The sequence below is a fragment of the Tympanuchus pallidicinctus genome, unplaced genomic scaffold (assembly GCF_026119805.1).
Source record: "Tympanuchus pallidicinctus isolate F22 unplaced genomic scaffold, pur_lepc_1.0 scaffold3, whole genome shotgun sequence".
In the NCBI taxonomy this organism is placed as follows: Eukaryota; Metazoa; Chordata; class Aves; order Galliformes; family Phasianidae; genus Tympanuchus; species Tympanuchus pallidicinctus.
The window spans coordinates 2,353,135-2,377,604 of NW_026294747.1; the positions used below are offsets into that span (position 1 = coordinate 2,353,135).

The window sequence follows — 24,470 nt, forward strand, 5'->3', positions numbered from 1 at the left end:
CTTGCAGCAGCCAGCTCTTTGAACTAGTTACCAGCATTAAGAACTGCCAACACTATCTGCCAAATCATTGCCCATCTTTTCTTCTCTAAACACATTCAGGTTTGTAGGAAAAAGCGCTGCTGAATGCACCAGAAAAGCGGGAACTCCATGAGAAATGTAAATTAATACCAAGAGGTAATGAGGAAAAAGGTCACTGTTTTCAATACAGTCAGAAGTGCCCCTTTACAATCACTGGTAAATTTTGAAAACACCTTTGCTCATCTCTTCAAGTCTTCAGAAGAAAACTGTGGGTCAGGAGCTCTTAAAAATGGTTTTCTTCCTCTCCTGTTAACTTACTGTAATCATGTCATGAATGGTCAAGTAGGAGCACTGCTCTCTGAGAGCCAGTGAGTAAATGAGTAAGGAGTTAAATACGTTTAAAATATCCATACAGCTTTTTGAAGAGTCTCTGTAGCCACCCATGTAAAATCGAAGTTACCTACACTGTCTCTTTTCTGATGTATTTCATTCATTTTGTATCTAACTCAGAATGGTTGCAATGTAGCACATAAAGGGAACATTTAAAAAAAAAAAAAAAACAACAAACAAATACAGGAAGAAGACGTTTATAAAACATGGGTATAATGTAGTTAGATGAAAAGGCAAGATCAGTCCTGCATCTAGAGATCTTTTTTTAATCTCTTTATTTAATGACATTAAAAATACTTCTTAGTTCAGATAGGTGTTAGGGACTTTTTGTGCTAGATTTTCTCCTGTGTGCTCAGAGCGTGTGTGTACATTCTTCTCACAGCCCAGTTATTGATGTAGGGTTCCAGAAAATCATACTGTTACCAAATGTAGGACATGAGTTACATGCATCTGAGGTGACAGCGTGTTGTCTCAGATCTGACGGAGCTCTCTGGTAGCACTGCTGCCTAGTTCAGGAAAATCTGAGTGACAGAGAACAAGAAGTGGCTGAGAAATTCCAGTATTGTTAAAATGAAGAATGGAATGCAAATTTGAGAGAAAATATTTTACCATTTGCTCTAGGAATAATGTTTTTCCAAATTCAGAAATGATTATGTGAATTTATAATTACTTTCTTTCCAAAAGATTGTGGATAAATAAGTTCTCCAATTAGATGTTCAAAATGAAGTTATATTATGAAAATGATGAGGCAGTGCTTCAAGTACTCGCAAAGTGATAAAACTCAGATAAAGGTTTGTGTTACCTTTCTATGGTCAATACTTGTGGATTGCTGTAGAATATCCTTTAGAGGAGTGAATGACTGTAGAGTGCTCTTCATAGGAGTTGCCCAACTTTCTTCCTGGAGATGAAGAGAACTCACTTGCTGGCCTTGTGAGTTGTTCTCTTTAGAGACCGGTGTGGTTTGTTCCCGTTCAAAAGCAATAACAACAAAAAGGGACAGGGAGGTACATACTGAAAAGAAATTGTCAGAAATAGTGCTTATACTCTGTGTAATTCACCGTGCATAAGAATGAAATCTGCCATGGGCTGAAGCAGTAAGTGCTCAAGAAGAAAGGATCACCAGTTTGCAAAGTTACTACTATAGGAAAGAGTAATAGCTCTTCTCTGGTTCCTCTTTATCCAATTTTATAAATGGAAGCTGTAAGTTACAAAGCTGTAATCTTCAATATGTCAAAGCCTGTCTCCTCGTGAGGAAGGAACTGCTTATCCATCCTCTTTCAAGCTGTAAACACGTTTGAACCATGACTGAAATTTACAGTCAAATCCACCATAATTACAGAGTAATGAACGCTTCTTAAAATGGGAATGTAATTAGAAAAATACAATAAACAGCTATAGCTGGCATAGCCATTACTAAGGGGGGATAAGTCCAGAGCTGCCATCTGGAGAATTTGTGCTTCCTATGTGGATATCTCATATTGAGTGAAGAATCCTTGTTTCTTTTTGGGCTGTCCTTGTGTTTGGATGAAATTCTCATCCTAGAGAGGTTAGTAGTAAAACTCAGGGAGATTTTACTACTTCTTTTAAGAATCTGTCACAGTTTTCAGAGGTTGGGTTGCAAATTATGTTAGTGCATGTTCACAATAACCGACTTGCTCTGAGTGCATCACTTCTCTGCACATCAGATCTACCAGGCCTTACAGACTGTGGTGTTTTTCCCTTCACTGTGAGAACAGCATCATCTTGTCCCTATCACTTGGCCCTTCAAATCTGTTTGAGAATTGGCTGTCTGGCATTCTCTTTGGAAAAAATTGTAAAATTAAAATTGAGTTAGCTCTCTGACCTCCACCCTCAGCACACTTCCAGGCCAGAAAGAAAAAAGAGCAGGCAGTCCAGACTGGTGTGGCATGTCTGGGCTGTTTGACTTGAAGGAGAAATAAACAGGTCTTATAAACAAGGTTCCAATTACAAAGCAAAAAGGTAAAAGCAGCGAAAGGTGTATTAGCTTGTGCTTTTACTTAGTTTTTAAACTTTCCCTACCAGCTCCTGAGAATCCTGACACATCCATCTCTGGTGAAGCATCTGCCCCGCTTTTCTCATTGCTATCTTCTTGTGCTGCTGATGGTACTCTTGCAAATCACCAGTTCTTCTTTGCTCCTTTGGCAGTTCAGCTGTAGAATCTGGAATATGGTCTGGGAGCTGAAAAACTTTGCAGGTCTGGTAGTTTCTGATGTGGGACGTTTTCCGTACAAGATCTTCCCTATTCTTCTGAACGGCTCATTGTGGGTTTTTTTGGCTTCTGTTTTGTTCTCCGTGTTTCTTCTTTCATACAGAATGCTTGATTTAATAATTGCAGCTCAAACAGGGTAAGAAAGGAAATGTAGATGATGTTATGGAGGAAACCCCAAACCCAGTGCACGTACTCCGGTCGTTTTTGTGGTGTAACTTGTGCCAGTAAGTGGGTCACGTTGCTCCCTCAGCGCTGGGATTTGCACGTGTGTCATGGCTTACAGTTTGCTTCGTGTTCTTCTTGTAAATGTCAAGGTAACAAGTAAACAGCCACATCCTAGCCACTGCTAAAGCAGCTTTAGGACTACAGGCTACATGCCATGGCACTCATTAAGTAGTGCCCTAATTACCTCAAGTTTCCCGGTGTAGCAGTTGTTACTGTGACAGTGCATGCACTACTGTGCTGCTCCTGTAAAAACGTGTCACTGGGGTGCGTCAGGCATCTACACACACAGGGGTGATGGACTGAGAATGGCTCTTAGTTGGTTTTAGTTAAAGCTCCTCAGCGGCTGAGAAAAGAAAATGGGGCAGAAAATTATGTGTAAAGTCCTTAAGCTTTTTAAAAAATGTTTGCACTTTACTTTTGTGTCCTTTGTATCTATTTGCTTTGGATAGTGGAGCAGAGGGCAATACTGTAAGCTGGTGAGATGCTGGTGGGTGGGTGAGTGGCCTTATGTCTCCTCACCTGGAACATCTGATGATGAAGACTGAGGAGAAGCATTGCCAAGTCAGGCTGGCAAAAATAATTTATCCATTTTGTGTGCAACCCAATGAAAGGTAGGGTGTGTTGTTCTGAACAAATGCAGTTGTGAGGGTTGAAGCAGTGTTAATGAAGTAAGAGCATGCACATTTGGCTAGAAATAGGAAGCATAAACTTTTTCACTTAGCAGCAAATGGAAGAGAGTCTTCAGAGATAGGCAGCAGGCGCAGTTCTTTCATATTAAGTCATAAGTAGCATAGAGCTGTTAGTCTAACCTTCACAACTTTTAGTGTCTGTGCAGCAGATGCTAATGCACCTGAAAATAGAAAGTCTGAAGCTTGCGTGTTCTCCCTTTATATTTTGAGTATATAAAGTATACTCAAGTATATAAATATGTAGTACAGGCCTCATTAGTGCTAATCCCTGACCCATTTTGTTTGCATCATGTGCAGCTGACTACCATTTATCTGCTGTCCCTTAGTGTCCATTTTGTATGTTTCTCTTGCTGGTGCAACTGGAATCACACTGCACGCTGTAGTCACAGGCTTCCTGTATATGCATCTGTTATCTGTTTTTCCTTCCTTAAAGCAGGGCATGTGTAAATGTTGTTGAAGGGTGCCTTGCATTTGAAAGTCTTCCTGAAAATCTTGCAGGAGCTGCAGAAGGCAGTGCAGCTTTGTAAGTCGTTGCCTGTACAGGCTACACCTGGTGTATTTTCTGCTCGGATCTGGAGCAGAAAGGTTCCGGAGCGCCTTTGTTTACAGTGACTAAATATTTGGAGAACGACAGCCTCAGACAGGTGATGTGAGATCTCCACGTAGAGGTATTTCTTGAGGTAGCTCACTTCAAAATTGCTTTGGCAAACCACTGTTTGTTGCCTAACACTCTCCACGTTATGTTCCTCAGGTGCCACAAACGGATGCCAGAAATGAAAGGTTCCTTTGAAGTGCATTCAGGCTTTTGGTAGTAGGATTTGGAGGTGTTTCAGAGTAGGTTCATTTGTTGTGGCGATGAAGTGTAAGGGCATTTATGAGTTTAAGGCCAGCTTAAAGAAAGACTTGTGAAGAATCACAGAAGCACTAAAGTTGGAAAAGACCACTAAGATCATCTAGTCCAGCCATCAACCTGTCATCGCCATCCCCTCTAAACCGTGTCCGTAAGACAGAATTGCATTGCAGTGGGTGAATTGCCTGTGTCTGTATCACCTGTAAGGAAGGGCTCCTTGGCACTCTAGTGTTCCACCAGCCGCTGGATCTTCTCATTGGCTTAGTGAACTCAACTGAAACCACAGTCAGATGGTAAGCCAACATATGGGTAGGTGCTCTGATTGCAAAGGGAGGGTTCAAAAATGGGAAGAAACTAAATGCTGAGGCGCAGAAGGGCTAGAAAGAGAAACTTGCTCTAAATACTCTGAATTCCTGAAGGTCCTTGGCTTGGTTAAAATAAAGAGTTTATTCCTGATCCTAACTGCGTGTTTAATAACATCTGGTGACTTCACTGCGTCTAAAAAGGCAGAAACAAAATGTATTCTGCTCAAAACAGTGGAAAGGAAGGAAAACATGGGTATAGATGAGGGCTTCATCTTAGCTGTGGTGTCCAAGGCAAGCCTCTGTAACTACTGAGCCATCTCTTCCTGGGCTGTTATCTCCCTGGGCTTCCCTGAACAGGTTTTATTGTAGCAGGATGTGGGGACAGGAGAAAGATTAGCTCTGAAAAACAAATTTTAAAATAATTGCTTTAGAGCAATTTTGAAAGACTTTTCCCTGTGTTCAACCATTAGATGGAAATGTCCTGCTGATGACTCCAGCATATTTTTAAATTGAATAATTAACGTGGTTAATGGGAATTCAGTAGAATTTTTGTTAGCAATTGCTGTATTTACTAATCTCCCAGAAGGTGGGATGATTCAGAATCTTTTAATGCCCCAAAGCAGAGGATGATTAAAATCCTACACTCACAACTTGAAAAAGAATTGGATACGAATTCTGTGGAGTGAAAATGAGAAAGCTTCTGTGGAAAATCATGGTGGGGAAAGAGGGAAAAACAGAAGTTTTAAGCACTAGATATCTATGAAATTGCACAACTGAGATGCACGCTTCTATGAAATGGCAAATTTTTGAAGATTTCCTTCTTGTGCCTCATTTTGCACGTGACCACGGCTGCCTTCTTCTGAAATCATCTTCTGTCCGTGCTTGGCTTTTAGCAGGATTTTGCTGCTTGCTGCAGAGAGGGTGGGCTTGGCTGGTCTGTGAGCAGGATGCTCCCCAGAGCCACAGCCACTGAGTGAGAAAAGATGCAGTGATCACACATTGACACAAAGGAGTCAGCCACTGAAAATTAAGTATGTAGTAACTTATCAGGTGAGTTGGTGCTGCAGGGAGGGATTTTGTAAGGCTTTTTTTGGGGGGAGGGTTAGCTCGTGCCGTCAGTGATGAGCAAATGCATACCCAGAGCATTCTGCATATGGTAGTAGCAGGCTACAGGGCCGTGCTAATGCACAGAGTCATAGGGCCTAGGTTGATCTTCAGTGTAATACTTTTCGTTGCAGATGCAATTCTGGGTACAGACCACTACTTAGGTTCCATGTATCACTTACTATGTATTGCTTACAGTTGCTTGACAACAGGGGGCTGCTGTTTGCCTTTGAAATTAGTTCTTACAGTAATGAAACCACTAACCACTTTCTTTTCCAAGCTCAAAAGGTATTAACATTCCCTTTTCCTCCTCTGGAGGGAACAAAGAAGCAAGCTGTATGTGACAAATACATGTCCTATCATTTATTTCCCTACAGGAAGATGTACTGAGGTGACTGAGTGTAGGATGAGAAACCAAAGAGAACAGATGGTGACTTACTGGTCTTATTTCCCGTGTCCCTAAAACAAGGCTCATAATTATCCTGTATAGTAAGTGCTCTTTTTACAGGGGTGTAGTGGACACTTGGGACTTCACCAGTGACTTCAGAGGACTTAGCAGTCACGCTCACATTGATGCAAGTAGGACAGGGCTGGATTTCTCCACACTGACAAATTCTGTCTTCTCAAGTCACGGGTGTGTATTTGCAAAATTGTTTACAGGCTTAGAAAATGCTGTACAAAAGCAAACAGTGTTATTATTTGTCATTTTAGAGCCACCCTTTAGTTTGTGGTAGAGTATTTGTCATGAAATCAGGGATCTCTGGAGAAGTCATGTCTGTTCCCTTAGAAATTTGTGCAGTCCAAAATGCTGACTAATGGTTCCAAAGGAGTGTAACAGTGGCTGGGCATTGCCACCAGTATAATCTTATTGTTCTGACTCTTCTCAGGCAGTGTTTTCTTCCAAGACTAAACACAGACCAGTTGTTGTTGATGTAGGGCAAAGTACTTTATTTCCAGTAAACAATTGTGGATTAGTTAAGTCAGTGGCTTTCATGAAATAATCCTAATTCAATAAAAGAATATTTATGTTTTGTTGTGTAGCAAAGCAACGTGTATGGGAACCAGTGTGGACAAATGTCCACACCACTGTATCATGGTAGTTTGTCAGCCTTTCTGAGTTTTCCTAGGAATAGCAGAAACATTGCAAGTCATTGGTTTTGCACAGTGGCAGAACTCTGTGGAAAATTTATGCTGTATCTGTTGGGATCGTGTCTGCCTCTAGCAAGTAATATTGTTTTCTGTCCTGTGTCAGTATTCTTTTGGAGACAAATCTACAGCAAAGTAAAACAGAAATAGCAGGGAAAAACAGGGAGAGAAAAACGGACTGAAAATGCTGCTCTTATGAGAAGCAGACTGCAAATACGTTTGTGGTAGAGCGACCATTGTGTACCCATTGCTCACAGCAACTGGGAAAGAGCAATGATTTCTCCTGCTAGGTATGCCTCAAGACAAGCATTGCCAGAAAGCAGATGGGCAGGAGGGCCAAGGAAAATCTTCTGTCTCATTTCAATCTTCTGCCCGGTGTGGAAGGGGAAGGCTGCAGTGCCTTCTGATGAAAGGTAGCAGGCAGGACTTGAGGTTCTCTTCCAAGTTTCACAGCAGTTGGTGTTTTTTTCTATATCTGGCTTTGAAAAATGCATGATAAGTTCAGTTTTCTTTTTAAGCTTGAGGAAAGAGAGCAAAGAAGTGAACTTAACGATACACAAGACTTGGAATTTAAACTAGCCCATTATTTATTATTGTGAGATTTTGTGGCTGGCTGGCTGTTTTACTTTCTGTATCGTGGCAGCTCTCACATACCTTCTCATACTGAGTATCTCTGCAGAGGAGCATTTTCGTAGAAGTACTTTTTCCCCCCAGAACTCTGGGAGGTAATATATTATTTTACCACTGTGGTGCCATGCTTGGAAGCATAAATTGGCATCTGTGCATTAAGTACTTGACAACTTATGGTTCCCCAAATTATTGCCCCCAAAAGATTACACTGGGAATTCCTATGCAGTGATTATTCATGTGATCAAGAATTTTAAATGTAAATACATTTTTATGGGGCTAAAATGATACCAAATAACTTAAAATATTTTAGGAGATACATATGCAAGGATTTCTGGATTCTTTCTTTGTTTTTTTTTTTTATTTTTAACTCTAGGTTTTGTTAATAAATCCTAATATCACTGACTGAGCCTTCTCACGATCTGTATTTTTTGTTGTCCTTTGTACCCTCTTGACTCTTCCTTCTTTGGAAAATCACAATCCAGGAGTAGTTGGTTTTGAGCTCAATTTCCAATTCCAGGAAAAGACATGTATTTAGATCTGAGTACACCTCTCTATGCTCAAAAGAATAACTGTTGCTTAATAGTTAAAAGTTATTTTGACTGTTAGGTATGAAAGTGGAAATAATAATGCTTTATCTGGTTTCAAAGGCATTTGCAATGCACTTAAGAGTATAGTTTGTTCATGTGCTGATAGAATTATTGGAAATACAGATCTGTGCTGTTAGACCAAAGTTCAGTTTGTTGTTGTAATTAGATATTTTTTTATGGATGGGAATCTTTGCAATTTTAGCTAGCTATTAATATCTTGAGCATCTTGGGATTTAGGAAACATCTTGGTTTAGTATTCATTTAATCTGTTTTCATTTTCATAAGCCTTCATGGCATGTTACAGGATTGACTGAATGAATGACATTGAATTTATGATCTGCTGTCTGAGCTGGCTCTGCTACTCCAGCGGCTCACTACGTTAGCATGCAACATTTTTGAATTACATTTGCATTAAAAGATCATGTTATTCATTTGCATGTGCCAAACATGATGCTTAATTGCTTGCGAGAGAAGACTCCAGGTGTGCATCCCAAGTATGAACACGCAAAGGGAAAGGAAATTCTGCCTTGAGTTGTCTCATCATCCAGCACTATTGTCAGGGAGCAAGTAAGGCAGTGGGAAGTTCCTCTTCTCTTGTCCTACAATGGCAAAAAAAATGCAGGTTATCCTTAAAACTTCTCTGGGAACTTGGATATGAGGCACCGTTTCCCTGCAGTTTGTTAAAACTGCCCCTGGCTTCGGAAGGGAAGGTGAGGAGACATTACTTTTGGGGCAGCCCTCATAGCTCTGCCTTTTCACTTTGCCTTTTATTGGCTGCTAAGTTTTGACTTTTGTACACGTTAGCTTGTGCCACTAGAAAATGTCAGTAACAGTGAGAAGCATATGAGATGAGAAATAGCTTATTTGTACCTAGGCAACTTCTATTGCCAGGGTTATCCAAAATGACCAAGTGCAGATGATGATCCACCTATAGAGGCTCTGTTTGCCATTCCTAAATAACTAAAATTTGAGCTTCTAGTATCTGTTTTCAATGTTTCATGTTGTTTAGTTTCCCCAGCCTGTTTTATATGTTTATGTAGGTTATATACAAAGAAAAACCTATTTTAAGAGCTGCTTAAGAACTGTATCTTCCATCTGGCTTGAAGTGCATTTCTGGAAGGGAGGGCAGAGAAACAGAGTACTGTCTGAGGTAAATTTGATAGTAGAAGATGGGATAAAACAAGAGCACTTAGACTAATTTAATTAATGCCATGGTGAATTTAAGAATATGGTGTCCCCTGCAAGCATAAATGTAGATCAGTAGCTGAATTAGGGAAGCAGTATTAGACTGCACCTGTTGGGTATCAAACTGAATTCAGACCTTGTTTCAGGCGTGCAGTTGGGACTGGCAGTTGCTGAAGGGATTAAATTATTTAAAGCCTTCAGCTGGCTAGTGTAGGCTAGCAGTAGCTTATAAAACACTTAATCTATTTTTTTAATCTGTTCATATGTTTGCTTTACTTAGACAGTAAAACTATACATGACACACACCTGCCACATTCTGAAGCTTCTTTGTCAGATAGCTTAAATGTATCAATTAGAGCAGCCTTTAAACTGGAACATTTGGGTTTCTTTGACAATATGCTTTTTGTCAGCCCGTGAGTTTGCTTTGATGAACTCAAAACTAAACATGAGGTATGCAGACAGAAGGTTCTTTTTCTTTTTTTTTTCCCCACAGTTTTCTTTGGAGGCAGTTCCCTTCTAAAAGGCAAAAGCCACTGTCCAAGTAACTAATTTTCACAGTTACCATTTGATTTGTGATTTCAGAGGAAGAAATTAATGCCAAAGAGTTTGGGATTCTGGAACTATTTTTGCAGTGCATTTAAACCAGTTCAAAAATAGGTGATGCTGTTTAGCTTGTTACGTGATATGTCCCTTGTTTCTAGAAAGCTTAGAGTAAGTAATGAGTAGTTACATTATGGATTGGACTGAAAAGCAATCTGGATAGCTGTGCAACACAGGATTAACCAGGTAAATCCTCTTAGGTTTGATTAGCCATTGCTTAGATCTACACTTGAATTTGTCACTGGTTGCTCCTAATAATGACTTCTTTCTGTTGGAGTTGATGGTGCTAGTTTCTGTTCTTTTACCTTTTTTGTCAAAATGAAGAGCCATTGAATGAACTTTATGGCCTTGCAGATAATAAGCACAATAACACCTGGCATCAGTTCAAGGAAAGTCTTATTTTTAATAATAAAATTTGCTTGTGGTTAATTTCTGTTTTGTTCAGCAGATGATGAATTACATCATCTTATTTGGCCTTCGATGGTAAATTACAGAGCAAGTAGGCATATGTATCTGCTAACAGGGGTGAGTAAATGCTTATTCATGGAGATCAGATGATTCCTGCAGCATGCTTTTCATAGAAAGCATATGTTGTTGATATTTCTGTCCACACTTTAATTGTCCTTCTTTCTCATTATGCTCTGAAACTGGGAGTTTTATTTCCATAAAATGAGCTTTTTAATATCACTACAAAATAACTGAGGTTTTAATATTTTTTTTTTAACTGTAGAATATGATACTCCTTAGGAGTAGGAAAGGAGAGGAAGCAGAAGACAAGAAGTTCAAAGGCTCCCCCACCTCAAGGCACAGACACTACTGGGCATTCTAGGTGAGCAGCTAGATGGTGCAGCAAGATGATAATAACAGAAATAAAGATTCCAGAAGGGATGGAAGGAGTTGGGCTTTTCAATGGGTAGTGGTTAGTTTCATCAGTGCTGGGATTTCATACAGGTGTGCAGTGTTTTAGATGTTGCAAGGCAGGGCTTTGTGTTTAATAAGATCTGTGCAGCATAAAGTCTGAAAGACCACTGTCTGACAGTTTTACCACTGCTTTTGCAGTGCAATTGGTTATTTATAACTAACTGCAAGTATTTCTTCTGTAGTATCATTTGTTCTGTAAGAAGGCATTAAATCTGAAATTCTCTTTCACCTTGAATGACCTGGGAAACTTGTCTTCATCTGTGATTCATCTAACATGAGCTATAAGAATGAATAGGGCTAGTTGCTGTGTTCTGAGGCCAAAGCAAAGTAAAACTTAATTATAGTAGAAATTTAATTCTGAGAATACCAAGCACTGATAGGGAATTGATTGAGTATTATGGTGTTTCTGAAACCTGCAGGAAAAGACAAGCCAGAACACTAGGTCTAACGGAAAAGCAGGGAATGAAGGTGAGGAAATGCTACCCTTACAGCCTTATTATTCCTAAAACTGAAGCAGGAGCTCATTTGGCTACTGTGAAGGATGAGAGCTACTCTAATTTGCTCCCTCCTGACAAGCCCATCAATTAGCACTGAGCAGCAGTGTGCTTGGAGCACAGCCTTTGCCCCACATGCCTCTGTGGGAGGCAGTGATGGCAGTGGCATGGAGAAACCCAGATCCCAGAGTAAATCAGAATTATGGTACAGGGAGAGAAAGAAAAGGGGCTTAACTTTTGAGTGTGCAGGACAGAGTGCTCTGAGTGCTGAATAACAGTCACACAGCCCAGGAGAATAACCTGTTTTTAATACAGGATAAAAAATGATTAAACATGATTACTTTTAACAGTCCTGGATTTCTAAAGTGCTGGCTGCACTGAGGGGCTGTGAAGTGTAATACCTTTTGTTCAGTGAAAATCAAAATTTTGCTGATAATACCTAAGGTTTTGTTCTGCCAGACTGCTACAGGGCTCTGTTATTTCCCTGAATTGTGAAGTGAATTTACAGTAAAGCTTACTAATGGGAAAAAATCGCATGACTTTCCATCATTCCTCTTCGATTCCTTGGCTGTTTTTCAGTCCAGCCCTACTGCTGGACTGTCAGTGACATAAAGCAACAATGACTGTGGACACAGGGAGTGTGGTCTGGCCCTTCTTCAAAATGACATTGTGAGAGGAAATTGTGTTCGTGATGGAAAAACCTGTCGCTGTGCATCTCTCTTGCCATGAGAAGATGATTTGAAAATCATTCAAAAGACCATGGCTTTGGCAAAATACCATCAGCTTGTTGCTAGGAAGAACAAGATAATCTAGATGATGGCTGGTGCAGCTCCCCAGGTCTGCTGTTGCTGGTGGGTGTCACTCCCATCCTGCTAAGAAGCATCTGATGGAACTGGGCTACATGGTGAATGCACGGTTGGCAGCGCGTGTCTTTGCTGAGCTACTGCTTGGTCAGAACCTGGTGCTGAGCGTTTTCAGTTAGCTGCTGGAGCAGCTGGCTGAGTGAGACACTCATCTTCTGGAGGTTCAGTGATAGAGAAAAGCCCATCAATGGAAGGGGAGGCAGCATGGTTTTGTTCACATGCACATGATTTGCAGTACCTGCACGGGGCTGGGGGTGGGGTTGTCTGAAGGGTTCCCATACAGAATAAAATATTAGCAGAGTTTTTATTTTGATTAAAACCTAAATTAGGTGCAGCATGTTTTGCAGCACTTACCATTCTTTTCTGGGGAATACTGATTAAACTTGGTTTTCCATTAAGAAAGACCAATTCAACTAAATTGGAAGGATTCATGAAAGTACAGTGACTTTTTATAGACATTTACAATAAATAATGTCAGTGTGTTGCAATATAATCAAACAGTGGCATGTAAATCACTTTTTTCCCAATGTACTTCTGTTCCATCACTGCTGGGGGCTGTCTAGGTACGTCTTGAAGGATTTTTTCTTGGCTGTTTAAGGCAAGTCTATCTGGGGATGAGCTAGCTCATTTCTGGGTACAGTTAGCGCCAGCCATGCAAGGCAAGTAAGCAGAGGATTAGAGAGAACAAATTATTTTAAGGTTTCTGGGAGAAAGTAGTAAGCTTCTCATTGTTATTTGTGAAATTAAGGATTTGGAAGCTTTCTGTAGACTTGAAGTTAACTAGTTTGCAAGCAACGCTGGGCATATTCCATGTCACAGCTTACTTTTAGTTGTAAAAATATATGGTTTCTACACTAGATAAAACAATCCTCTGATAACATTCACTTTGGAATGGGGTGAAAAGCAGATTTCACTTTCTCATGTTAAAATAGTTTCAAAATTAAGGCTTGAATTAGAAGGTTAGAAAGAGGTCTCAAAAAATAAATCACTTTTGAAGCCCCACGACTTTGTTGGTTGTGTAATAAATGTCAAGCTGTAAAAATTAAAACCTGGGAAGAAACTAAATGAGTAGTAATATACAGAAAGGAGCTTCGCCAAAGATGTTTTCATGAGTAAGCTCGGTTCTACAGCCACTTAGTGAGGATGATGATAGGTACAAAAGTCAATGTAAAGTAATTGTAAATAACATAAATGCAATCGCTGCTGGACATGATAGCAGTGAGTCTGCTAGTCCAGAAGGCATTCTGAAGGCTGCTGCTGAAATAGGCTGGTACTGAAATGAAATGGGAACAGGATAAATGATCAGGTTGCTGCAATCCTGATACTCCGTCCTCATTATCAGAAATACAACCAGGAGTTGGGTTTTTGGTGGCTTTTAGTTTTGTTTCTTAGGTGTGCAAACCAAATCAGTTAAAGGACAGGAGTTAACCAGCTTATTTTAAGCACCACTTAGTGCAAAGGCTACAGACAGTGATTAAATTAGTTTTAAGTGCCTGATGCTAACACACACCATTGAAGAACCAGGTAACTATTGTATTTTTAATTAACATGATATTTTGTGCTTGGAATTGAAACATGAGAAAATTAAAGAAGTAATTATTGAACTCAACTAGTGCTTTCCCTTATCATCTGCTGAGTGGAATGCTATTCTGGCTTAAAAGCCTCATATCAGCAACTAGAGCAATCTTTCACACGTGTAATTGATACAACTGTTTAATAAAATATGAATGGAGAGCGACTCATGCCCTGCTGTGAAAGAGTAGTTAGTTTCTAGTGTAACAGATGAATTTGCATCTGTTGAAAGAATGCATTTAAATGGTAAAGAGTGTTTGATGGTCGATGGTTGCATAGGTTAAAACCAGAACGCTTACGCTGCTTTTAAATTCCCCAGTACATAGCTGCCATGGTGCCAGACCACAGAAAACCAACGTCCATGTTTTTGTGGCAGCCCTCTGCTGTTCAGGGAAGGGCTCCTGAGGCAGCTGGTGTGCTGGTAGGCTCTGCCTGTAGTGCTGGCCAACGTTGGCTCCCTTTTCCTCATGTACCCTTTTCCTATCTGAACCCATCTGTTGTCTCTCATTTAATACTTCGATGGCAAGCTTGCTAGCATTTTCCAAGAAACTCTTCTTGTTTTGTGTATTAGGAGACTTCTGACCCTGAAATTCTGGTCTGTAACTTGGGCTGCTCTACTGGCACTATTGTTTTTACACCTATTAAAATTAATGCTGATATCCCATGCATTTATAGTGACTCATTAATTAGTAATTTAATTTATGCATGGTGATGTTGATTGACGTTTTACGTAGTAGCTATACACAAAGCATGAGGAGATGCTTCAATGAAAGTGGAACTTTCCTGCTCTTAATAGCTGAGAACATAACAAACTGGATAAAATGTGTGCAGATTTTCTCCAACAACCAGTAACCTGGAGCCTTTCTCATCCTGGAAATAATTCTACTGACCACAATGGGTTTGTATCAGGAGCTCGCTTGGCCAGCAGTGCTTGTGTTGTCTACAGCTGTCCATTAGCTTCAGTGGGGTGTTGCAGTTTCAGCCCCTCATGCTGCTGGTCCCCCAGTCCTTTCCTGAGGATGTTGTGGTTATGGCCAGCGGTGCTGTGGGTGATGACAGCCATGTTCTATGACAGATGATCCAGAAGGCAAAACGAGGTGTAATGGGAGATGCAAGGCGTGCAGAGGAAAGCGAAAGGCAGCTGCTAGCAGGATTTGCTCCCTTTGGTGTGTTGCTGCAGGTAGGATTTATTGCTGTGTGTGATCCCATGCTGACTGCTGAAGCTGGGTGCCCAGGACTGCCCAGACGCCTGCACCCTCTGCTTCCATGGCTGGCACTGTGCTTCGTGCCACCTCGGCCTCCTTCCCTTCCCTGTCATCTCTCTTCACGTGATGCAGATTGGTGTGCATAAAGCCAGACAAAAACAGAGCTTAAAATATGTTCAAGGAATTCATGTATGTAAAAACAAAAACAAAAACAACTCCATTCAAACACCTATCCCTGCTGAGCGAGTAGTGCTCTCATTGCTCTTTTTTATGCTGTAATATCTAGCATTTCAGTCTGAGCCCTAAAACTTGCCCGTTTAGCTATCACCTTGAGCTGCTTCTAGCTATTTGGTGAAACACAAGTGATAGGTGACAGGCTTCCTCACACGATGTCCTGTCAGCACTTTCTGACTGATTGTTCAGATGACAAATGCCTGTGCTTCATGCACCATGAGCATTTACTACAGTAGTGCTTAACGTTTACAAAGCTGAAATGAAAAAGTTTGGCTGGTTCAAACTGTATTTTTTCTATTTTACACATTACTTTGTAAACTGCATGTAGAAAAATAAGTGTATAGAAGTACTTTTTGTTATTGAACCAGGAAAATGTAAATTAATTTATGCATTGAATAATAGTTGCCCAGAATAGCTGTACGTTTTCTTATTTTTAAATATGGCACAATATGTGCAAATGAAAGTTCTTCAATCCCTGACAGATGTAACAGGTGGCAGCACATTACCTTATTCTAGAGAGACACAGCTTCTATAAGAAAACAACTTATCTGAAAATGATCTTGAAGTTCAGCAAGCATTAGAAGTGCATGAACTGCAGTCCCAAGCCACAAGTGTAATGTTGGCAAAACCCAACGTGTTCACAACAGTTCCAGTTTTCTGCTTTACTTGAGAGCTTCGGTCTCTGTCAAATAACATCTGATCTGATGATGCGGGCTTGTTGCAAAAGCCTGAGGATAACGTAGCATCTGTGTGTGTATTTTTGGTGGATTCTCATCATGATGTAGCAAAGCTCAGTCATCTCAGTGCAGTGGTCTCTGCAGTCTCTGCTCCTTCATTTTCTCACCTGTTGCATCTCATCGCCATTCACTGTGGTGTGGGACACGACATGATGTCTGTAACCATGGCTTTATGTACAGGTGTGGATTTGCCATTTTCCTGTCCACTTCTGCTCCCTCGTCTTCTGTTAATCATCAGTGCATCTGTATGCAGGGTGGTAGTCTTTGTTCCAGTAACACAGTGCCAATTATATCAAAATGTCATAAAGCCAGAAAAATAAACTGACTTCCTGACTGTCTTCACCCCAAATGCAACTAAAATGCAACGTGGATGCAGAAGATAACAAAAAATAAGTGCAGATTGGTTTTGTAATACTTGAAAAAAAAATTAATTGGAATACTTGTATGTGTGAATAAGCAAATTCGTATGAAAACACATTCTTTGAACAAGGAAATGCTTTTTCCTTATAATGGTTTGATCTTATTTCATAACTCGTGTAATTAGAACGTGTCTGTTCTGTTGTTCATTCCAGACTGGAGTCTCTTGCGTGGTAATTTAAATTTTTGAAGAATGTCAGTTAAAAATATTCTTCTAATGACATCTCGAGGGGGGAAATAAGGAAGACTTTAAGATATAGCTGCTTTTAAAAGCAGGAAAACACACGGGTGAGACTCTTGTGGGAGGCTGCACAGCTGGGAGCCCTCGCTGTGTTGGTAGGGCTGCCTCTCAGGGAAGCTGTGAGCTGCAGGCAGGTGAGTAACAGGGCCTTGCAGGCATGTGCTTCCACGGTGAGGTGCTGGGGCTGCCCTCCAGGCAGCTCTGCCACAAGCATGGCTGCAGTTCAGCGCTGCCACGGCCCAGCTGCGCTTCATAGAATCGTAGGGGCTGGAAGCTGTGGAGAAATCCAGTCCAAGTTCGCTCCTGTAGCAGCATGGTTACACAGGAGGGAGGTCTCAGGGGAGGCAGGAGTGCTCCTCTTTGCCACAGCACACAGACCCCTGCTTGGAGCCAGTGGATCTGACATTTCCTTCAAAATGCTTTGGAATACGCGCTAAGAGTGCATCCCCTGTGATCCTATCCAGGTTTTACTGAAGTCATTAGGCTACTAATTAGCATCTACTCATTGAGTAACAGAAGATTGTTTAAATTCAGTAGTTTGTCCGCCCGCTTCTGTTTAATGATGTTTGTTGGTAGGAATGATGCATTCTGGAAAGTGAGGTCAGCCAGAACATTTGTGGTGTTCATCTGTCTGCAACCCTTGGTCTTGCAATGTATCAGCAGCTAAAAAAAGAAGCCATTGCTCAACTGTAAGAATGAACTGGTTGGTAATATTAGTGGATGGCACCCTGTGAGTATTCACAGGGGTAGCATAGAGATGATGCTCAGTAAAAAGTAGCAGTAAAAAGTACAATATTTTCTATTAAAAGATTTACAGGCTGACATAGCATCACAGGAATTTGAGTTTGAAATAAGCTTGTTTGGTTGTTTGTTTTTTTATTATTTTAGCAAGTTATTTTTCTCTGTCATAGAAGACAGTGTTTCAGTGTGTTTGTAGTTTAAGTAAAAATACGTTTGTCCGATATTTTGTTATTGCTTATTTGGTAACCAGTTGTTGCAGCTCGAGTTAAATTTAGGTGATAAAGTCAGCAATGTTAAAGCTGCATTTTCTGTTGCTTTTAATCCATCAATGTGATTCTAACTCTTACAGTTATTTCTCACTGGCTGCTTTAGAATTGTATCTTCAAATTCCCATAGTTTTGTTGTGTAGTATTCAGGTATTACAAAATATCCAATTTGTCCTCACCGGGTACCTGAAAAATGGAAGCATTGCATTTTGGTACCTATTTAACTTTTGTTAATCTTACTAATTGAGAAATATGCCACGATGTGTCATCTCTTACATGACCCACTAAAGACACTTAAGCTGCCTTTTTGCTGCTTGATATGTACATGTCACTCTTACAGTGTAGTTTCACAGTTTTCCCCTGATGATGTGAAAGATGAGGGACGGACTAGAGCTTTACTTTGGATGAAGCGCGCATTTCTGAAGAGGTCTCTGTGTGAATCCTAATTGCCGTGTTTTGATTGCGTTGCAGAGCAGCTTTGGAATGAGTAAATGTTATCCTTTCTGAGTTAAAGCCAGAAGCTGTGCTCCGACTGTCAATGGCATCAGTACGCATTTAGTATGGCTTGCAGATCCTCAGCACTCACCCTGCTCACCTGCTTCCACTGGGCTGCATCACAGGGAGCATCAGAGGCTTCCCGTGGCTTAAATTTCAGTGACTCACACAATCACAGAATGGCTTGGGTTGGAAGGGACCTCAAAGATCATCTAGTTCCAACCTCCCTGCCTGCTCCTTGTTATGGTCAACATGCTACAGCTTGGGTGACCACTCCTGCAGTGCTCATAGCAGCACATTTCCAACCATCACGCTTCTGAGTTCTTTGGATTTCATCATTTCTACCTGGAAAACCAAACTGAGGTCTGTGCAGCTCTAAGCGCTGCGCTGAGAAAAGCTCTGCCTTCCTCTTTGTGTCAGCTCTGACACTCGCTGAACTTCCTAAGCTCGTTTGACTCGCTGAAGAAAGCTGCCTACTTTTTTGCAGGGTGTGCTCCATCTGCTAAGTGAGATTCAATGCTGGAGGGGGATCATCAGGAGAATCTATCTGGATGCATGGAGAGGAGATCACTGGTTCGTGGCATCGCCCTCCTATGTTAGCAGCTGGAGAGGTCCCAAAGGATGGAAGCACAGCCCCAGAGGCCTGCCTTCTCTAGGCCTGGCTTCTGTGTATTGCTTCCCTCAGCGGCTCAGATGGAGCTGCCCTATCCAGGACTCTGATGCTCAGGTTCGTTCAAGTGTTCAGAGTCTGGCAGATATAAACAACTCACGAGCCGATATAAACAACTCGCAGTGGACATAAGAAGTATTTGGCAATGTAGCTTATAGCAGCTCAATGAGTAAAACAAATTGTTCCAGCCAAAGCATTTTTTGTCTCTGCCTACATTTGGGATTTTGATAACCAAAATAGCACAGTGTCACTGGTAAATGTGCTGCCAAGGGCTTCGGGCCTGGGTTTGTCCTCACAGCTTCTTTTGCTGCATGATATTTTGACATCCATTAGAAATATCTTCTTCCATGGCTGCTGTTTCTTTCCGCTCAGGGCACAAAGACCTCACTGCTCTTCCCCTGAGCAGCATCATGGAAAGGAGGCAGAACAAAGAGCCCATGGAGGTGTGTGTTTCAGCGCTGAATTCTATCAATGAATGTAAATGACAGGGGCCTCCTTGTGCCAGGTTAGCCAAGTGCCTGAAACAGAACACCCTTGCTTACAGGTGTCACAGCATTAACCCCTCGGGTGCCCACCAGTACAGCCTGGAGAAACAGGGCAAGGGCGTGCTTACTGTTTATCACATGACAAAAATAAGGGAAATGCTTGAAATACTTCCTAAAAAGCCACTTGTCAAAGTATGCCAAGACAAAGTAGTAACCAAGGAGGGGTATATTTACATTTCTTATTTCAGTAGACCATAAGCTTTCGTTGTTGTGGATGAAATACACTTAGGGATAGAATTGGTGGATGCCGAGTGCTTTCCTTCCTTCAGTTGTTTTAGAGCTTGTGTACTTAACTAATCAGGGATGGTTCTCAAAACGTAGGCACATAGATGGCATGTGAATGAAATGCACATGCAAACAATCGTGCAGGAAGCTGATTGTTTGAGGAGCGCTGTGAAGACAAGCGTTATTAAAATGTGTAATATTAGAAAAAGATGCAACGAGCAGCTCTTAAGAGCTATAATTTGCTGGCATCGTCTCCCACCTGTTTTTTCCCCACCCCTAAATTAAAAGTGAGGAAGACACGGGCGCACGTGGCTGTGCAAGGGCGGCAGTTGCCGGCCGCTCCGAGCAGGAGGTGGGAAGCGCCCGGCTGCGGCTCCTCTCACGAGCAGCGCTTTTTCCTTCGTCCCACATCAGCTGAGGGCTGTTTAGGGTGAAGGACGCCGTTTGCGGGAGTGGGCCGGACCCGCAGCCACTGCCGCTTCAGCGATGCGCGGCGTTAGGGGCGCATACCGCGCTGCTTCGGCACGAGCCGAGCCAGGAGCGCCGAACTTCAGCGCGGGGCTCAGGGCAGCCGCGCCGTCTGACGGCAGCCGCTAGCGCGCGGGGATCGCTCCTCGATGGCACGCCGCGCCTAGAACGAAGGTCGGTACGCCCGGATAGCCCGGGGCCGAGCGGGGCACCGTCTTCGTCCTCGCACGAATTTGGGGTTTGTAGTCGCCCTCGCCTTGTCACCTTCTAATCTGCGGGTCTGGAGGGCGGCTGTTCCCTGACACCGGAGCGTCTGGGAGCTCCGCGCTGCCGGGAGCTAGCGGGACCGGGTGGGAGGGACGGGACGGGACAGCACGGCACGGCACAGCCGCGGGGCTCCGCCGAGCCGCTCGTCCCGCGGGCGGTTCCGCGCAGGCAGGGCGGCTCCGCCGCGCCAGGGCCGGGCGGGGGCGCTGCGGACGCGGCGGAGGCGCGGGCTCGGCGGCGGGAGGGGCGCCACGGGCTGGGCGCGGGGCCGCGGCGGAGCGGGGCCGGAGCCCGGCGCGTCCCGTGCCGTGGGTCCCCTCGGCGGGGCGTCGTCCGCCGCCGCGGGGCGACGGGTCGCGGTGGGCGCCGCTAGGCCGCCGCGAGCGGGGCGGAGGCGAGGGGAGGCGGAGGCGGAGGAGGCGGCGGCCGGGGGCGGGCTGGGTCCCTCCCCGGGAAGATGAGGCGGAGGCCCGGGCTGCCGAGCGGGCCGAGCCGGGGCTCTTCCCTCCCAGCCGCCAGGACAAGATGGCAGCGGCCGGGGCGGCGGCCGGGGCGGCGGGGCTGAGCGGCTGAGCGCGGCGCTTCCCCGCGGCGCTCCCGGACGCGCCCGGCGCGGCGGCTCCGGCTCGGACGCCAGCGCGGCCCGATCTATGAAGGTGAGCGGGGGGGGGAGCGGGGCGGGGGGAAGGGCGCTGCCTCTTCCCGCGGGGGGCAGCGGGGCGAGGCCCGGCACCGCCGCCCGCGCGCTGACGAGCGCTGACCGCCGCCCGCTCGGAGCCCGGCGGTCCGCTTTCCGCCGCCCTCGCCCCGAAGTTTCTTCTTTCCCGGCTCCTTGGCGGTGGGAGGTGGCTCCCCGCGCCCGCCGTGCCCATTTACCGGCCTGTGCGCCGCGTCGTTGGCCGCTGATTGCCGTAAACAAGCGCGGGGCCGCCCCTCCCGCGGGCTGCCGGGCGGGCCGGGCTGCGGCTGGAAGCGGGGAGCCGTGCTGCGGGGCCGGTCCGCACGCTGGAAATCGTAGCACAGCGTGTTTAGCACCGTTAGAAATTATGCGATTTGGAGCTTTTTTAATTATTATTTATTATTTATTTATTTTTTTTGTCTTTTAATGCGAACCCCTCAACCGCGAGCACTGTGTGTTTACCTATACAGAACTCATTTTTGCCCAGGCTGACCGCTGTACGCCGTGCCCCGCTCGAGGCGCGGCCGCCGACTCCCCTCGTGCCGTGTCGGTGCGGCGGTGCCGAAGCCGCCCAGCAGCCCGCAGCCCTGCGCCCACCTCCCGCGGGCAGCCTTGCCTTGTCGGCGCCGCCGTGCCCTGGGGCTGCGGGAAGCGCCGGCGGCGGCGCGGCTGCGTGCTGTCACGCTGCCGATAGCGGCGCACGTTTCAGCGGTTTGGCTTCTGCGTTACCTTCCGTTAAGTCGTGTGCGAAAAGTTTGTGCCCTCCCTGGCTTCACAACAACGCGCTAGCGCTCGGGCTCCGAGTTACTTTCTGATGTAACAGTTCCTTAACAAAATGACTTGTGGGAGGCTTCTGTAAGCCGAGTTTAAAATTCACACAAGAAAGAGCTGTCTTGTAAGCGTGGCAGCCAGCAAAGAGATTAATTAAGCATCTGGAAAATAGGTCAAGGCTGTATTATGAGGCAGCGTGGTGAGATCGCAAGTAAATGGAGCGAGGTGTTACTGTGAGCTTACCAGGAGAAAACAGAGCGGGACGGGGCAGCGCGGTCTGTCCCAGCACCAACCATTTATAGCAGCACTGCGCTGAGCTGTGTGTGACCGCACGAAGCAGGAATGGCTTTCTGTGCACCGTGCTGCTTGCTGCTGAGTCGCCTTGTGCTGCTGGTTCTGCTTCTTGCTGGGGCGTGGCACGGCTGTGCCCAGAGGCTGCGTTTGGGGAGATGCTGTGGCTGCACGGCTCCGTGTGTCTTCGTGCCTCGGGGTCACCTGGCTGCCATCCCTGTGTGAAGCGGGGTTAAAGTACTGCTCGGGGGGCTGCGCCCGACGCAGGGCTCTGCTGCCATCTGAGGTATTTCTTTGTTTGAAGCTTCTTGTGTTTGCGACTTTCCTCCCTGCTGCCTCACAGGCAGCTTCCCTACAACGAGGTGCCGGGGACAAAATAGAGACAGGATGTGGGGAGGAACTGCCTTCGGCTCCTCGTCCGGCAGTCGGCATCATTCTTGGGGGTCGTGCTCTTGGTGTGTGCTGCCCCTCTCGTGCTGTGCCTTGTAGCAGCAGTAGCAGCTTCAAAACAGACGTTGTGTTCTGCAGGGGATTTTCTCAAAGCTGTTTTCGGGTTGATTGCTCCCGTTTAGCTCCCATCGACTTGAATGGAGGCTTCCTGGGGCTCGGTGCTTGTTTACCCCCCTGTGGGTAGAACAGAGGTGGAGAGGTAGCTGCTGACCTTCACCCAAACACATAGGCTCGTTGATCTCTCCTTCCCCAAACTTAATGGTTAGGAATGTTTTTGTTCCTGTTATTTTAGGGGGGTCACGCTCTTACATCGGTTTTACTTTTCAACTTTCGTTTAAGTAGAATCCTCTTTTTGCTGGTTTCTGTTCTGCCAGTGGGCTGGTTGTATAAAAAGAGATGCTCTCAACAAAGCCTCACTTTCAGAAATGGGAGTTTCGTTGTTGGCTGTTGTGTGCAGGCAGGAGAAAAAGTGCACTGGTAATATTGGGACTGATAATATTCACTGTGCCCTGTCTTTTGGACTGATGTTAAATGCAGAGCTGTATGCTAGAAAAAACTTTCTAGTTGAGCTGACGTTCATGCATTGTGGTGCACAACTGGTGCATATACCAGCTAGTGTGGGCAGCATGGCTCTGTGGGGAGCAAATGTAGAAATGTCAGAGCTGGGGCGGCCTGTTTTGCTGGCAGGTGGCAGGATGGGGCAGGTGATGCTGGCATGGTCCCTGATGGGGAATCTGGAAAAGAACAGGCTGGAAAGTAGGATGTCCCCGTGGCAATAGCAATGTTTCTCTGTTATGCATTCACTGCTGAGTTTTGTCAACTGTTGTCTAGCTCCCGTATCTCAGACAGGCTCGTATGCTTCTGTTTTCCAAGCTTCTCTCCTTCAGTGACTGCACTGCCTTGCAGCTCCACAAGAATTCCAGAACTCTTGGCATAGGATTCCTCTGGTGAAGAAAACATCCTTGCGCTTCTTCAGCAAAGTTATGAAGTTCCTCCAGATGGATTATATAAATTAGCAGCTGGCCAAATACTTACTTTGAGGCGATCTCTTATGCTTTCTTGTATTTGAAAATGGAGCAAGAGCTGAACTCGGCAGTGGGAACTTCTTACAAAGTTCACGTCTCTGTTCATAAGTCACTGAAATAGTATTTGTGCTTCTGCAGCTCTCCTGATTGACAGTGGGAGGTGGAGTGGAAAGTCTGGATTACTTTTAGTTCAAGTCTTGGAAGAAAAACTTGTTCTTGTGTGAGGTGTAAGAGATCTCCAGATATCTGGAACTCCGCTTCAGAACTGTGGTTGGGTCACACACGAAACCGAATAGGAAGAAATTAGCAAGAGTAAGTAAGTACTGAGCCTTTTAGAGATGGCCGGTGAGTGGGCAGCATGCCTTGAAGAGCGCTGCTGGCTCCATAGCAACGCTTAAAGCAACGTGCAGTGGGCAGTGCTGTGACGTGGCCTAGCGGTGGGTTACCTGCTCTCACTTGTGCAGGCAGTGAGCACCCTTAGTTGACCTGAAGTAACCTGGAACGAAGCACAAGGCTTGGGAAATCCCGTCACCTCTTGGCTTTTTCCACCCCCTTTCAGAGACCGGCTTAATTTAGAGCTGCAGTCTGTAGCGTTAGAGAAGCTGGAGCTGCATTTCTTTTCAGAAGCACTAGCTTCAGAATGGCGGACGAGCAGATGTGCTGCTTTTAGTTATGAGAGTGGGTCACTTTCTGACAAAATGAGGTCAGTGTCTATTTTAGCACTGTTGCTTAAAAACAAGATTTGCCACATACCTGGAGCATCTCTTAAGCAAAGGAATTCAAGGTGTTTAATTCTGAATTTCTCTTATTCAGTGACTTGGAATCAATTTAAAATTTCACTGTCTCAGAACTCTCCCAATATTACTGTGTATTTTCAATAGACCCAGAAATGTGTGAATTTTTTTTTTTGTTTGGTTGGTTTTTTTCCATCAGT

At 44.3% G+C, this 24,470-nt stretch overlaps 1 protein-coding gene across 2 annotated transcripts in view; it reads left to right on the forward strand.

Moving 5' to 3' along the window:
• HIPK3 (homeodomain interacting protein kinase 3) overlaps positions 1-24,470 on the forward strand; it is a 93,266-nt gene that overhangs the window by 9,281 nt on the left and 59,515 nt on the right. Inside the window, exon 1 of one of the 2 annotated variants that reach the window (XM_052695642.1) lies at positions 20,859-20,976. The exons of the other annotated variant lie outside the window; for it this stretch is intronic. The gene's annotated coding sequence lies outside the window, so the exon portion shown is untranslated. Of the gene's footprint in view, positions 1-20,858; positions 20,977-24,470 lie in introns of those variants that run through there. 2 annotated transcript variants of the gene reach the window in all.